This window comes from Haemorhous mexicanus, chromosome 11 (assembly GCF_027477595.1).
Source record: "Haemorhous mexicanus isolate bHaeMex1 chromosome 11, bHaeMex1.pri, whole genome shotgun sequence".
Classification (NCBI taxonomy): domain Eukaryota; kingdom Metazoa; phylum Chordata; class Aves; order Passeriformes; family Fringillidae; genus Haemorhous; species Haemorhous mexicanus.
The window spans coordinates 14,910,992-14,927,834 of NC_082351.1; the positions used below are offsets into that span (position 1 = coordinate 14,910,992).

At 46.0% G+C, this 16,843-nt stretch overlaps 1 protein-coding gene across 4 annotated transcripts in view; it reads left to right on the top strand.

Annotated features, from left to right (window-relative positions):
• Positions 1-897: 897 nt before the first annotated feature.
• Positions 898-16,843, top strand: part of PLXNB1 (plexin B1) — a 77,069-nt gene continuing 61,123 nt past the window's right edge. For all 4 annotated transcript variants that reach the window (XM_059856582.1, XM_059856581.1, XM_059856584.1 and 1 more), the window contains exon 1: positions 898-970. The gene's annotated coding sequence lies outside the window, so the exon portion shown is untranslated. The remainder of the gene's footprint in view (positions 971-16,843) is intronic.

The following is a 16,843-nucleotide window of genomic DNA, read 5'->3' on the forward strand; positions in this document are numbered from 1 at the left end:
TCACAGGAATAAAAATCACAAAACCAGCAGTCAGTTTATATTATACATATTACTTCAGGCGCTTCTGCTTTATGGTGCTTTTGTCTCCACCGACTTCCAGCTAGAATGGTATGTCCTTCGCTGTTTTGCAACTAGAGATAACTATGCTTTTGTCACATTCCTCAATCTGGCTCGTGTGCTGGTTCCCACATACGCTGCAAACTGGAGCTGGGCTGTGCCTAAGCCTGCCGGTGCTGCGTGTGTAGGGGACAAGCTGGGTTCGCTGTCAGGTTCGCTGTCACGTTCGCTGTCAGGCTCTGCTCCCTGCGCCCCGTGCCCGCTGCAGCTCTCACTCACTCGCACCTCTCGGTGGGGAGAGCCGAGCACAAAGGCTCGTCGAGCCTGAATGCAAAGTTACATCGCTACAAACGCAGAGGCGAGAGAAATGCTGCGATTTCTTCCAAAATACACAGCTTTAAGCCCAGCTCTCATCAGCGGCGCCGCGGACCCCTCTGGCGCAGCGCTGTGCACTCGGACCGGCCGGCAGCCGCCGCTCGTTTTGGCGGCAACGTGCAGAACACTCGTCTAGCCCGGGCCTCGCTCGGTGAAGGCGGAGCTCGCCGTGCCCAGCGGCAGAAGCCCTTGGCTGGCCGTGCCCAGCGGCAGAAGCCCTTGGCCGCCGCCGGCCCCCGGGACGGGGGGCATCCCGGGCACGGCCCGGGGCGCGGAGGGGCCGCTGGACACGCCCCCTCCCCTCGCCAGCCAATGGGATCTCGCCGCCGGCCTCGTGCCGGGGGGGGACAGCCGGATCCTGCGGGGCGGGGCAGCTCTGGGGGCGGGGCCTATACGGGAGCGGACGGCTGCTATTGGAGGAGCGGGGCCGGGGGGCGGGGCGGCCGGCGGGGAGAGGGGCGGGGCGGGCGCTCCGCGGCTCTGTGCGGGCAGCGCTCGGTGGCGGCGGCGGGAGCGGAGCGGGGCGGCCGCCCTGCAGGTGAGGGGCGGCGGGCACCGGGGCCGCGGGGAGGGGAGCGCGGGCTGCTGCCGCCGCCGCGCCCGGCCCGGGGCGAGGAAGCGCTGCCAGGGGTCAGCGGCCGGCGGCAGGTGCCGCCCGGGGGCCGCGCTTTGTCTCCGCGTGGGGGGATGGGCGCGGCCCCTCCGGAGCGGCGGCGCCTCCCGGGCGGGGCGAGGGGGCTCCGGTGGGCTGGGAAACCCCCGCTCCGAGCCGCCCCCACGGCTGGCTCCGCGGGGAGCAGGGCGGGGGTCTCCGCGGCTCCGCGCCCCGGAGGAGCAGCCGGGAGCGGCCGGCGGGGCTGGCGAGCCCCTCCGGCGGCGATAGCGCTGCCGGGAGCGGGGAGCGGTGGGCCCGGGCGAGCCCCCCGCGAGCTGGGCATGGCTCGGTGGGAGGTGGCACCGCGCCGAGGGTCGGGCAGCCCGTGCGGCCGCGCTGGAGGAGCTGCCCGGCCCTGGCCCCGCTCCTCGGAGCGCACTGACTGGGCAATTCCTGCTGGTCTGGAGATGTCGTTTTCCACCTTGAACACATTCCTTTTGAAGGAGTTTGCAGCAAGTGTTTGGGCCCCTCTGAGCAGGTGTGTTTTGTGTTCCAGGAGTTGCAATTTGAGATCTTTATTTTCTTAAATCTAAACTTTCTGTGACTGCTGCTTTATCTCAGGGCAGCAGTCTGGAACAGGAGTAGTCCTGGGAGAGTCTCTGGAGTGCTGCTCTAGTTACAAAGAGGAAGGGGCTTACAACCCTGAGTGTTGTAAAACAGCGGGGTCAGTATTTTACTTAAACAAATGCTCTATTCTGTGTAAGGCTGAATGTGATCTGCTCGTTTGTGACCTCACTTTTTGAACAGGGATCACAGAAGTGTTCTGCCTTGTGTATGCAATGCAGAAATCGATGACTTTTATTAATGATGTGCCTGTGTGACGTCAGGGGGCTAAGCCAGTGATGGAAGCATTCACCCTCATTCAGGGGGAAGCTGATGCACTGAGCTCTTCTGCTACGTGGTTTTGCATTGTAATGGGGAAATTGGTGTTTCCCCTTTCTCCAAATGGGGCATGGAATTTCACAGGTTTTAATAGGGTCACTTTGAGAGGCCAGCAATGCCTAACAGATCACCTGAGAAGAGAGCAAACTAGTTATGGATTGAGAAGAATCTGGCAGGGAAGGTGACTTGTAGGCAGTTTGGTGCTGAGTAGACTATTTCTATGCACATCCACACCTGTGTGCAGCTGAACTGGAATCTGCAAGCCAGGGACTTGCCCTGAACTGAGATTTGGCCAGATAGCATTTACTATAGTGTGGTCATATATGGAATTTTCTCTTTAAATTTCTTCCTAACATGTGAAAAGAGTTAGGTTAGTAATACGATTAACAATATTTAATGAGATTAAAATCACCAGCATAACTCTTGAGAAAGGTGGGTGCAGACTGTCAGCAGTTGACACTTTTAATCTCTACTTTCTCCCATGTGAGTGCTGTAAAGAGTTCAGGCTCCAAGACTCTGCTTGCTTTTCAGAACAGAAAAATTCTGCCCTCGCCTGCTGACAGCTCAGGTATTGCCTTACCTTTCATGTCCACCAACAGCATCATATTCCCAGCGGGGCCACGGGATGTTCCCATATAAGGGCAGAGGGAATAGCTGACAGAGGGCTGTAATGAGTGTGCAGAGCTGTTCCCTTCAGTGCCAGTCTTTGTGTGAAGCAGAGTTGTTGCTGGAGTGTTGCTGCTGCTGGCACGCTTGGGCTTTCCTGGCAATGCCAGCAGAGCCTGCAAGGACTAAACCAGCCTGAAAAGTATCTGTTGCTGCCGAAGGTGGCCCCGTGAGCCTGGAGAGAGGCTGCCTGCCAAATTAAGCAGTGCCAGTTGTATGTTGGGTGTGCTCTGAAGGAAAAAGCACCCACCCAGGTTGCCTGTGTGGGGTGTGTGCTATCCAGCACTGTCCAACAGAAGACAAAAGTAATGGTACTTTCTGTCTTCCACTGTTGCTGTTTGCTTTCTGGAGTGTTCCTTTAGACAGCAGTGATGGGTACAGGGAAGCATGGTATATTTTTCAGTGTAAATTTCAGTGTCAGCTGGAGAGGGAAAGCAACAGATGAGGACAACTTCAGAAGAAGATGAAGCAGCCACTCCCCAGAAATGCTTGAGATTTTTTTCTGGTAAAAGCTTTACTGCTGAATTGGGTAGTTTGACATTATTTCTCTTCTGTCGTCTTCTTCTCTGTCTCAGTCCTTCCTGCTGCCTGTCAAAGCAAACTCACAAGGACATCAGTTTCTTCTCCTCACTGACAGCCTCTCCGTCTGTTCTGTTTTCGTTTGTAGCTGTAGTTTTTTTTTTCCTCCTGAAACTTCAAATTGTTTGTTGTAGCCAAGTTCTGAGCTGAGCCCTCCAATCTTGCATAAGGGCATCTTGGAGGAAGATGAAGGACTTTGATTCATCCCAGCTTGGAGGCTGTGCAGGGTGGTAGCAGTCAGAGGAGGCATGAGCCTGCCTGCTTCCTTGTAAGAATCAGCCCTCTAGATACAAGCTAGTTTCAGGAAGCAGGGCTTGGACTGGCGCCCTTTTTGCTCACCTGGATCTTCAGTGAAACGTCTTTGTGCTCTGCGTGCTGGGATCTGGTGCGTTCTACTGACTCTCCTTTGCATTCCCTATAATCTGTTAAAGCCCTGGATTTGATTTGCATTTATTTGTGGTTCTTGTGAGTATCTGATTGCAGGATTACTGTATCTGAAAGGATTCATCTTCTGCTGTTCATGAAAACCACAGGAGGGCTGCTTTTGCCTTTATGGGAATGTGCCAGCTGGTCTTTCATTGTGCTGGTATCATTTTCCCTGTCCTGTTACCGGAGGCGTCTTTGATGACCTGATGGTTGTGATGATGTCTTTAGAGAAGATCTATATTGATCATTATTTGAGCTTTGTCTGGTTTCATCCCAGTGCTGGAAGACAATTCCTATAAATTCTTGCATGTGTTTTTCAGAATCAAGTGATTGAGGCAGTGGGAGCACGTGCACAGTCTCGTGACACGATACCACTGTTCCGCAAGGCAGAGTAGGTGCTTCATTTAATTGGGAAACAGTAAACTCCTGTGTTGCACTGTCTTCACTCCAGCACAGTGGTGAAAGCCAAAGGACCTTTTCTGGTGGAACACTGAATCTGGGAGACTCTGTAAAATCAGCATGGAGGGGGTTTTCCTACCTGTGTTTTTCTCTGGCACTGTGAAGAATCAGCCTGCGTGCTGTGGTTTGCCACAGTGATCACTGAGATGCTCCCCTGCTTAATAAACTGGCCAGGGTTGTAGTTGCTGGAGCTCAGACTTGCTAAGCTGCAAGGGTGCAAAAACACGAGGGAGGATGTTCCAACCTGTACCAACATGCAGCCCTGACTAATGGGAGAACCACAGTGCTTTGGTATGAGCTCTCTAAGGCTCTGCCTCTTCTCCCAACTGCTGAAGTAATGAATGCTGAGGACTTGTTTTCACTGCTAATAATTTTTTTCAGCCAAGTAGTAACTAAGACATCTGAGCTATTCTGAGGTTCCAGGAAACAATTTAGGTATTCTTTTCATTAACTAGAAGTAAGTGCTGCCTCCCAATGCTTGTGAGGGAAAGAAAAAAGAAGAAACAAATGGTTTCAGTTTAGGTAAATTTTTTTGTTGTTGGCTTGTTTTGTTTTGGATTTTTGTTTTTTTGGGTTTTTTTTTTTTGTTTGGTTGGTTTTTTAGTTTTGTTTTGTAATTGAATCAATTTTTAAATAGTTTCTAATATCATGAATTTTAGACCTTCGCTTTCAAGTCCTGCCTCCCAGTCTCAAGAAAGAAAGAGGGGAAAAGGAAGCAGAAAAGAAATTTGTGGTAGCATCACCTAATTGTAGATGTTGATCAAAATGTGAAATGAATCTTCTAATGAAACAGATCCTAAGGAAGTTTCCAGATGCCAGACTTTAATTGAATGGGAACGTTGGTGATGTACTTGCAGTGTAAAAACTGCAAGTACTGTTAGGATCACTTCTTCTGTTCCTGCTAAACGTGTGAGATTTTGCTTTGCTTTTGGCTCTGAAGTGTAACTGTGGAACAGCCTGGAACTGTTGAGTTTCCCCAGCCTCTGCTCTGCACCAGCATTGCTGGTCTCAAAATTCTTGCAACTTCATAGCTACTCCCTTTAGAAAATGATAATTCATTTCCCTTCTTGAAGTATCTGAACACTGTAATTTTATCTTGCTACTTGTATCTATTCCTGGTCTATCTCATGTGGGAATTCTCTAGTCCCTGTGTCACAGGCTGTAAGGGGACTGATCTTTGCTTCTGGTGGTGGTTTAGCTAGGCTGGCTCTGTACTGGGGACTGGAGTTTAGGAATTGTCACCACTTGCTCCAGATACCCACACAGAATTTGTGGTGAGCCATTGGGATACACAGCTGTAAGGTATTGACTAAATGGTTTGCTGTTGCTTTGTATCTGCAGGTGCAGACAATTTCAAGTCATCACCATTCTCCTTCTCTTTGCACTTTTCCTTAATTCTGAAATTAAAGGCAGTGCTTCTGGGTTTCAGTGAAAAAAAACATGTGTGTCAGCTTATCTCAGCATAATGTGCTATTGAGTCTCAATGATGGGGTTCATCCTGCTGCTGAAGTTACTCCAAGGAGAATGCAGTCCTTGTGTCCCACCCTTCCCTGCAGCTCTGCTGTGGCAGGAGGGTAGTTGTGCCTGGAACTGTGCAGGTGAAGGAAGCTGATTGTGTTCAAGCATTTATGTTGATGAAACTTGTTTTCTGACTAAATTGCATGTCATTCTATAAATAGAATGGGTATGTTTGACATCTTACCCTGTTATAATAATTCTCAAAATTACTACATAGAAGTAGTGTTTTCAGCTGAGGGTTTCTGCCCATGTATGTAATTTCAAAATAATTTTTGTTTCAGTCTTTGCTCTTTTAGCTTTCCTGTACTGCACCATTCACAGTTTGGTTAAGTGGTTTCCCTGCTCTTTGTGTGGAGTTACATTAAGAACTGGAGTGCCACCTGTCTCCCCCCCTCTGATCCTGACTCCTAAAGGTTGTGTGCTCTTGAAATCTCGCTGTGCTTACAAGTGCCCATGCCCTCATCCTCCTGTGTGAGACAATGAAGAATTTTTGGGTTCTCTAGTTTCCATAAAGAAATGCCAACCTCTGTGGACAGCTGGCCAAGCGAATGCTTGAGAAAATGCTCCTGGCACTGCCTGCTGAGTGTTCTGCTCAGCTGGAAGTCCTTCAGAAAAAAATATTTGAAGCAGAGGAGCCATGGCTCAGAGATGGTCCTGCCAGACCAGGCTTTGTCAGAAATAATGTCCTAACTGAAGCTGTTGTAGTGTTTTGGACTGCTTGGAGTTAGTTAATGGTCCTGAAGCAACTCTCTCTTTAGTACTTTCAGCCTTGATCCCAAGATTTTTTTGCATTGAACCTTCTTAAAATGCTGGAGAGAGCGATTGTGTTAGTGAATTACAAAATTATCATACGTGAGAGCATTTTGGTAACACATGTGGTGAGAATTTTGATCATCTGTTTGCTGTCTTCCACATACCAGAGTCATAAACTCTTTTCACCTGTCTTCTACTGTCTCCTACTTCTAGTGTAGCCAAAAGTTGTATGTGCTAGAGATCTCTAGTGCAGAAGTTCCTGGACTTTTGAATTGCACTGACATCAATATTTTGATTTTATTTGCTTCCTGCTTGACTTTTTGCATACAGATTACAGTCTCCTACTGAATGATTCTACCCCAGAGAATGGTAAAGCTGATCTGCAGCTGAATTAATTGCATGAGATCTGTGTGTGCCACTGTGAGAAATGGAGAACTACTAACCAGGGGCTTGGTTTATTTGCCAGATCATTTCAGCATTTTGATAGAAATTGATGAAATGAGGCTGCAGAAAGGCTGAAGTACCTGGGAGAATACAGCATTTGTGAATTTATATTCTGATCCTTAGCTGAAACATATTTTGAATTTCATTTCATGTCAACCTGAAACTTGAGAGAGATTTAAGACAAAGATTGCAAGGGCTTTTTGCTGTTTGTCCTGCGTGGCAGTGCAGCTTTCTCATGGCTGTGATGGAGAGGTGTGGTTCCCTTGTGTGCCTGTGCCTTCTGAGGCACTGCCGTGGCTGTAACGGGTAACACTGACTTGTACTGTTTATTTCCTCCTTTGATCTAAATTATTTTCCTCTCTATGGGGATTTGTAACCAGAAACTGTTCTCCAGATGTGTGACAGCCAACAGAGGTGCATGTGCAATTTCAGAATGGCCCTGGGTGATTGCTACCAGCTTGTCCTCTTGGCAGCATAGGCAGAATTTGAATTGGCAGGAAGGCAGAGCAGCCCCTGCGGCACTGCCATCCCTGAGTGACTCGATGTGCTGAGCTCCTTGGCCTCAGTAACAGGCAGCTGGAGCCCCAGAGCTGGAGTGTCTGGTTGTGCTTTGTGCCCAGCAACTGCTGAGATGATGCAGAGCTAAAGAAAAAGAAGTGGTGGGGTAGAGCAGCTGCCATACAAATGCTGCTCTTGCTCTCTGTACTGCCCAGAGGGCAGGTACCTGCAGGATGAACTCCCACAGCAGCACAGATGGGCAGCAGGGACTGTGCTGCTGGCAGTGTGGTCATATAAGCAGCTGCACAGGACCAGATGAAAGAGCCATTTAGCCTGTTTTGCTTTCTCTGGGCTTGGGACAGTCAAGCCTCTGTCCTCACAGTGCCCAAGTCACCATGGCCCCTTCCTTCTCCACACTGAACTGGTCTGCAGGGGAGGTGAAAGCCTGTGTCAGTAGCCTCAGTAACAGGCTCAGCAGAGTGCCACAAATATAAAGGCTTCTGACAATCATGCTTTCTTGCTAATTATGTTTTTGAGTTATTCCTGTATGTTGTAGTGGCAGTACTGTTGTGGATACTTGAGCTTTTTAAATGCATTTTCTGGGCATAGAACACAGGCAGCCCCCTGCCATCGATAGTCTTGCAAGTAATTGTTCTGTTTCATTGTGGGTCTGATGCCTGTCTGTACAGGGTGGTGGCATCACGAAGCTTTACTTAATGACCTATACTGATAATGGCCACTGTTCACAACGCTTAACTAGGCTCCACCACTGTGGAGAGCTGTCTCTCTTGAACTCTGTGAATAAGGATTGTGAAGAGTGGAAAGAGTGGGCAAGCTGATGGACATATCACATAACAGTGTTATTTTGGATCCAGCCATCCAAATATATCTAGAGCATCCCAGCATCACAGACCTGCTGTAGCAGAGCTCTTGCCATGGACCTACGAATGCCAAACTCATTAGCTACAGACAAATGACATCTGAATAGTGTTTACCCTCCAGTGGATGACAGGGATGGGTGTCCTGCTGGGAGGTATTTGTGTGCTGGTGCTGCTCACACAGTCCCAAGAACATTTCTGTTTAAGTACTTTTGCATTTTGGCATTCTCTTGCTGATCAAAGGTTTGTGTCTGTGCCTGCTGCAGGTGTTTAGCATCCACATGCAAGTCCCAGGATGATGCTGGGATGCTGCTTTGCACTGAGCAAAGCTGTTACAGGAGAATGACCTGCACTCCCAGTTCTGTGGTTTCATCCTTTTCCTGAATGTTTGAAAGCCACTGGGCTATGCATCTGTTTGCCCTCCTCCCAGTGCTGCCAGCACAGTGAGATCCTAACGGGTGCTACAGTGACAATTACAGACACTGTGTGTTCTGCAGGCTGCCAGAGCCTGTTTGATCATCAAAACACAAATGACACCTGGCTGTCCAGCTCTAGGACTGTAATCTGCATCCCCAAGTGCACCATGTAGAAAGGACCAGAAGGCACAAGGTCCTAATGAAGGAACTTTGCTCAAAACACAATGTATTTCTTTTAAGCAGGTAGAAATCTTATGTATGCAATGATTCACAAGGGAAATGGTCTCAAACAGTATAAATACATGGAGCATTCTTGTTATTCCACCCAGTAATGAAAAATACATCTCAAAAACCTCTTTTCTGTGTAGAGAAAAAATAAAACTTTTTGTGCTTGTAAAACTCTTATCTCTGCTGGGAACTGTCGTCTGTGTTGCTGCTTCACAGACTGAAATAGAACTCTTAGCTGATGAAATAGTACTGATGTCTTCACCACTTGGTGACCTGTAGGAAGACCTGTGTTTGTCTTCAGGCTGCTTTTCTGTGTATGCTCTGAGAAGTCTTGTGCCTTTGGCCTGTTTTGGACAGAAAGGTGAAAAGCTCAATTGGAGGAAGGAAAATTGATCTTTTGAGAGCTGCAAGAAAAAATAAAGTATTGCAGGACTTTCCCTCTAAGGGAGCAAAGCACTCCCTTTTAAATGAAGACTCTGTTTACATGTGTTAATTCCCTTTGGTTTTTTGTGGGATGGAAAGGTCACTTTGTATATATCTAAGCTATGAAAAAATCAATTATTTAATCAATTTCTAAAGTAGATTTAGTGAAAGTGACTACTGTGGTGTGGCTTGGGCTTTGATGTGTGGAGGTGTCCCAAAAAGCTGCTAGAAAAGTCAATGCAGGGCATTGCTGGAAATAAGCTTACAGAAATTGTAGGGGAATTTTCTGTCCCATTCAGTGTGTCCACGGGGTGTTTTTTTTTCCCCTTGCCCAGTCCCAGCGTGGCTTCCTCCTGGTGTTCCTACTGAAAGAATGGATCGCTGCGAGCAGATCAACAAAAGCAGTCATGCAGTTCACTTGACCAGTCATGCATAAATATGAGCAGACTTTCTGCTGTTCAAACTGATGGGTAGCCTTCCCTGAAACCAGTTTTCCATAGGCTGCTTGTTCCTGCTACTTGGAGCTGTCCTGGTGATCTTGTCCCTGACAGACAGCTGGGTATTGGTGTTCCCAGGTAGCTGGGCCAGGGGGTTCACAATGGGAAATAAATTTCTTGCTTTGAAAATACCAAGGTAAGGACTGGCAAAAGCCATATATTTCATTCTACTATTGCCTTGGAATTATTTTCTTCCAAGTGGTGTAACAGACAGAGCCCTTCCAGCTGTCACGCTGACCCACACCCAAAGCTGGCCCATGCTCCTGCCTTACACAGAGCATAAGCTCTCTGCCTTGTGCTCTTTGCAAATGTAGATGTGGGTTTATTGTACAACACCAAATGAGAAGTAACACCAAATGAGAAGTGCCACACAATGGAAATCTGGTTAGAGGTGGAAGTTCAATGGGCCTGCTGCTAGAACAGAAGTAGAGGAAGGTACCAGTCCTTGTGATAGCGAGTGCCTGGTTAAGACCTACAAGGGATTAATGCTTTTCATGCAGTATCTTGAATAAGTTAGGCCTTTGGGTAGGTTTGAGTTATAATTTTGGTGTATACTTCAGAGGATATACACCTCTGAAGGGATGGATTGTGTTAATAGTAAGAAAGTGCTGCTGGAAAGGAACACGGCAGCAGGTGACTGTTCATGTAATGTGTTTCTTGGATGTTTGACTTGGAGCCATAGAATGGTATGAATAATTGATCTGTGCCAACACCAACAGCATACCTCATAATTATTTAATTAAAATAAAAGGCTGATGCTTCTGAAATCATGGGTTACTGGGTACATTTCAGAAAGTGGTATTCCTAGCAGGTGACTTCAGCAAGCATCAGCAGTGTCCTCTGCTGTTCAGTAGTTCATCAGTTTTCTGAAAATAAGTCAAAAGCCACTGCTAATGTTGATTCAGCAGAGAAGCAGGCCATGCTGAGGAAAAATTCAAAACCATGGCTAGATATGACAGGAATGTAGGAATTTTCTTGCTTGAATATTCTGAATAGTATGTAAGTTTTGGGCAGAATGGGGGAGGTAGTGAAGTTTACCTTAGAGGTTTTGGAGAAATGATTAAATGGCGATTAAGAAAGATACGAGCTCCTTCCCCTCAGTACAGTCAGATAATTGACTGTTAGTGAATTGATTCCATCTTTGCAGCCTGATTTCTGTAGCTCCTCCATTATGCTGTAAAATGAGTCCAGTGAAATTGATCCAATACAGGCAAGTTTGGACTTCTGTGTGCCAGAGATGCTGATTTTTCACTGATTGTGCCTCACCAAAGCAGTGACCCTGAAGAAGGGGGAAGAGGTGGGGGGAGAACAATCAAATTGATATTAAAAAAAAAAAAAACCAAAATAAAGTAAAAAGCTGTTCAAGGACTCAAGAAAAGATGCTTTGTACTGAGACACTGACGGGACCAATCTGTTGATTGCCAAAAAAGCTATTGAAAGGTGAGTTGGTTAAAACATGTGCATAATTGACTCTGAGAAGCTCCTCTTTAATCCAGCAGAGAAGGAATTAATGGCTCAAGGCAGAAGGCAAACAAATAAGAAATTAGTCTGGCCTCGCTGCCAGAAAGAATGATGGAGCCATTGTAGCAAACTACTAGCAGAGTAGTGAACTTAGGTTTTGACCTCCAAAGGCCTTTAGTCTGGATGCCATAAACCACTACATTTCACAGAACCACTTAATGGGCTTTATGGAGGTGTGAGTGGATAAAATGGAACAGTGCCTGTGTGTTAGGCAGGAAATCAGAGCGGCTGTACCTTAAATTATGTGACTCTGACTAGTCCTGGTGCAATTGATTTCTGTTTTTCTGTGCTTTAGAAATAACCCCAAGGCCAATTCAGCCATGTTCTTCATCCCTGTTTGTTCTTTTCCTTCCAAACTTTGTTTATATCTAGATGTTTTATGCACCATAAGTGGTACATCCTGGATGTAAAGAATATTGTTCATGACTGGAGTGTCAGCTTGAGGTGTGTATTTCAAATATCTAATGAAAATGAAATCTTTATATTTTTATATTTCTTAGAAATACCAGTGTAATTGTGAAATAGTGTATCTCACCTGTCTTGCAGTATTTATTTTATTGATTAAACTTTCTAGGACAGTAGAGTTTTATTAAGCATTTAGTGTGTAAACCTATGTACTCTAAGGAATTATGTTAAATTCCAATGGCATTTAAGTAATTCAGTTTCATAATCTTCTCTTGCATTCAATGTGAAAATCCTATACAAGAAGTAAATCTGATGAATGTTGTTATTTAGCCTCTGATTGTTTCAGAATAACTTGTGATTGTTTACAGGCTGAAAGTGAAAGAACTTTACAAGGCTGGGAAATCATTGAGCTCGTTTAGTTTGATGCTGTGTAAAGCAAGGCAGTGGCCTTTCTTGAATTTAATCTAAACATTCAAGTTGAGACTGAATGTTAACAAAGAGAAGAGTTGCAAGTGATGGAGAGCTTGCCCTACTAAATGCATCTCAAAATACCTTTGAGAAAAGAAGCTTGAAGAACAGACCTTGGTCTGCTCAGGCCAGAAATATGCAATTAGCAAATTATTAACCTTGTTGTGAATGGTTTAAGTAACGTGGTACTTGTTCTGTTTCTCTTCTGATTGACTATATAATAGCCACCATCAGCAGTCTCTGCTGTGTGCTGGATTGCAAAATCTGCTAATTAACACATTCGTTTCATATTGCTGCTGCCAATGTTTGCATTGAAGAACGTGGCTTTTTTTGGCCATATGGATGGGTGGGAATATCAAGATCGTGTTATGGCTCTGTGCTCATTCATGTGTGATGCTTTGTGCTCTGTTTTTCCCAAGACATCTAATCAGTCTTGGGGCTGAGCAGTGCCTTTTTGGAGAATCTTTAACTGAAAGGTCAAAAAAAAGCACAAGGCTCAGAGACAAGTCTTGCTGTCACTCTTCCCAGCTGCCCCCCCGCCCTCCTTTGTGTGTGTCTCTCCACTATACATATGTAGGAGTCCTTCACCCTGCACATTCAGCTGTTATTTCTTTCCTGAGACTCAGGGTTTTAAGTGCCACTCACGGTCTTCCCAAAGAGAGCACAACTCTGCCAGCTGGATCTCCCTCAGGCTGGGGGTGGATGATTTGTGGTGTGGGAGCTCCTGGCACTCACCTGCTGATGGGGCTGCTGGTTTTGCACCATTGCTGTGCACTGTCAGCTGCCTGGCATCTGTGTGTCTCAATTAACCTCGTGTAGGTAGACCAGGATTTACCCTAAAGGCAGTATTTGTTTATGAGCTGGTATCTGGTGGTTCTTCAAGGGAGTGGGAAGGAAAGTGAGCCTTACAGTGGTCTCAAAGTGAGGGCTCCAAATTATGCCATGGAAGCTGAAGACTTGGATTTGCAGTCCAGATCGGGTCTGACATAAGTAAATTTGTTCACACCCTCTGCTACCTCCCATCCATGCACTGAAAGTGTTACCAGGAAACTCCCTGTGGGAGAGCATAACCATCAGGAGGGGGAGATGGTAAAATCTGGGTATTTATTCCAGCTCTCAGGGTGCATCTGAGGAAGATGCCTTTGTTTTATTGAATGAGAGATATTTTATGCTATTGATGGGCTTGTGCCTGTTGTAAGAGCTTTTGCTTTTGCTGTCACTATTTCAGCCCTGCTTGGTTCCTTCCCTTACTTCTCCTTTCCCTTTTTCGTCAAGTGCAACTGAAAACGAGGTACTGAGGCAGCCCATCTAGTTTTTTGTATGCAATCTAGCAAATATTAGTGCTGGAAACTGGGCTCTTGCTGCTGTTTGTCTGGGAACATTACCCTCTGTTGTTTCCTTGTGCTGCTTTTGAAAAATGCTGGTTTGGTTTCTCTTTGAGAGGTGGTTGGCCCATAAATGTATTCCAACCCACCTAATAATTCTTCTCTCGAATCTTTCATCAGGTTTTTTCTGTTATATAGTTTAAAAAGAAAAAAACCCAAATGCCTTCCTTTACCCCTGGAAACAGGAGTCGTCTTGTTCTGCTGAGCTGAGTGCTGCTCACATTGATCTCTGCTGTTCCCTTTGTCTCCGTTTATTTTAGAGTTAAGTTATAAGCTGTTTAAGATTAGGCTATTTTTGTTCTGTATTTTTGCAGAGTCTTTTACATGAGTCTTCTAAACACTAAAGTAAATGCTCTTAAAGGCAAAAGTACCATCTGTATCGGGGCAAGATGGTCACTGCTCTAAAAATGAAGCTTTGGTGGGTTTATTCTGATAAACCATTTTGGCAAGCACATGCCTGTACAGAGGAATGCCTATGTCAGGGCTGGGCTTATGACCATCTTCTGTCTTTATGTTGGATTGCCCTTTGTCTGCCAGATGCCTTACGATCCCACCTTCTCCCTGTCCCTCTTTTGACAGTAGCTGTGGTGCTCAGCAGGGGCTCCCTGGCTGTGTTTGCTTTAGCTGGAGAGGTGTTTGCCTTCACTGCAGAATTCCAGTTTCCAGCTGCCAGGAAACCAGGAAACCCAGAGCGCTTTTGTTGATTTGTTAGGGCACAGTGCACCTCAGGAATGCCTTTGCTAAGGAGCTGGGAGTGATGGAGGGGATCCTGCCTGTTGCAGTGTGAAGCCTTCTTGTTCCTCTCCACAGAAACACCAAGCAGGAATCCCCTTAAAGCAAGGCAGAGAAATAGCTCACTCGCTGACTACTTTGGAGGGTGTCAAAGTGAGACTCACTTAGGTTTCCCTGGCAGAGAAGTAAGGCAATGAGTGATAGCTGCAATTTTAAGTGAGTTTTTGTGGGAGATGATACTGTGAATTGCCCTACCAGAGGGTTTGTATGCATTAGGTCGGTGTTAAGAGCTGGCATTCCTGAGCCACTGACTAGGGCTTTTTTTTCTGGGACTTGGCTTTGGGCCATGTAAATCTTTTGCACTTGGAAGAAGCAAGTTTCAACTTCTTTGGATTTGCAAATTTCTAAACATTTTACAATACAGATACAGCAATGGATTTGGCTTTTTAGTTATCTTTGGAGACAGCAAAAGTCTATGGACTACAAGTTTAAAAACCACTGATGTGAGCATGTCTTCCTGTAGTGAGTTCAGCAGAACACCTTCACCTCTCTAATGTGCTGCAGCCATCTGATGTGCACCCCTTTTCTTTGCTTGTATTGCCTGCACACACAAATGCACATTTCTGGACTCCTTCTTTCATTTCAAATTTTGGAGGCTGTTGCCCTAGGTGATCTGAAAATGTCTGGTGTTTGTGCAGGGCAGGGTGGTCAGCTGGTCACTTTGTTTTGATCAAGTATTTGGTAGTTGCAGAGTAGGTTGTGTTTATGGGGCATTGGTGCTGAGAAGGAATTTCCTTTCCTGGCTGAGGTAGAAAGGCTGTCCACGTACTGCTTTATTCCTTTGCTTTAGCATTCCTTGAGGTTGTTTCCCTATTTTACAAATGCATCTTTTGAGAACTGCCAGGAAAATGTCTCTCTCAAATGGAAATGGAAATTTCTGAGCTCACAGGAATGAAAACCTTTGGGTCTGTGCTCAGTGAGTGAAAAGAGGATTACCAACCAGCCATTCTCCAGTGTGCAAAGCAGTGGAGCAAAGTCTGCAGAGACCCTCTGAAAGTTATTGGCTTTCCCAGGGAAGGGTGCTTGTGAATAGAATTGAATAAGGTTGCTTGCGTCCCTCTTGGCTTCCCTGCTGCCTGTACAGAAAGCAGTGAAACTTGGAACTCAGTAGATGCCTGAATAAAATGGGAAATGGGGTTTTTTCAAAGTAGATTCTTTGTGAACAGGTCTAGAGCCAATGTTCCTGCATTACTGTAAGAGAATTAATGGGTTTGTGACTGCATTTAGGCCTGAAAAAAGCAGGGAGGCAATGCTGATTTTTCCAGAACTGCTTGAAGGGTTCAGAAATGAGGATGGTGTGCTGGAGCAGATGCAGATGGCTTATTTTCACTGGGGACTGTTAAACCTGCCAAAGTGTAAACTGCATCTTAACAGGAAGATGTGAGACAAGGTCTGCACATCTCTCTCTCCTAATTACTACAGCTCAGCTGCTGCTGTCTCTTATACTTACACATCTGAAAGGTGACAATGACAATGTCTTGAATGGCAAAGCAATAGCAAGAAGGGTCTTTTTTCTTTTTCTGTAGTCTGCAACAAAGAAGTTATTCAACCAATAGTCAAAAATATCCCTATGAAAAATCTTTCTCCCAGAAACTGCATCTATTATTCCAGAAGATAATCATAATTTCTGTAGATCTTGATGGCTTGTCTCCTGAGTGACTACAGGTAAAGCAGCAACCAACTCTCTCCTCTTTCCCACACTAAGAGCCTCAGGAATGTTCACAACAGCAGTAGGACTTCCATTTTTGCTGTCCCTGCAGTTCTGCACTGGGTTGCCTATGTACACATTATCTCTTTCAAGAAGTTGGAAAGCTCTTCTCACCTGTTCTGGCAAAAATCTCCTGTAGCATTTTCACAGTAGTTACTTTAGATGCCAAAATGCAGACTTTCAGATCCTCATCATTTGTGACATGCAAAAGATGAGGTAGTTTTTATGACCTCCTGTTAGAGGAACAGGTATTTCAGTGGGAAAGATGGTACTGTGGTTGTGATGGCATTGCAGTGGTACAGCCAGAGTGGAGGCAGTGGCAGCTCCCAGCTGGTCTGCAAGTGACTGTTGGACTTGGTGTTTCTCCCTGAAAATCTGTTTTAGGTCAGGGTCTCTCCTGGCAGTCTTGTTGGTTAGCTACAAATGTGTTCAGTCTTCTCTGACCCTTCCTCTGTTTTACTCTATCCCTGTAAATCTGGTTTAAGAAACAGCTTTGTGGAAGTTTGTCTTCCTGCCTCCCCACCTGTTCTGTTTTGCTCAGGAGAACATGCTGCCAGGGCAGAATGGACTCTGCTGAGACACTGCATGGGCTGATGGGGCTCCTCTTCTTGGGGACAACCACACAGCTGAAAAAAAGGAAAAGCAATGCTAAAACCACAGAATTTTTAGGTGAGAGGAGAATGTCCTTCTTCATAGCCAGCTCACAAATAGGGAATAAAAGTTGAAGCAAGGGGATGCCTGTCCATTTGTATCAGCCTGGGAAATGCTGGATTTCCCTCTTGAGGCCTTTGCCTCAGGCATCTTGCCAAA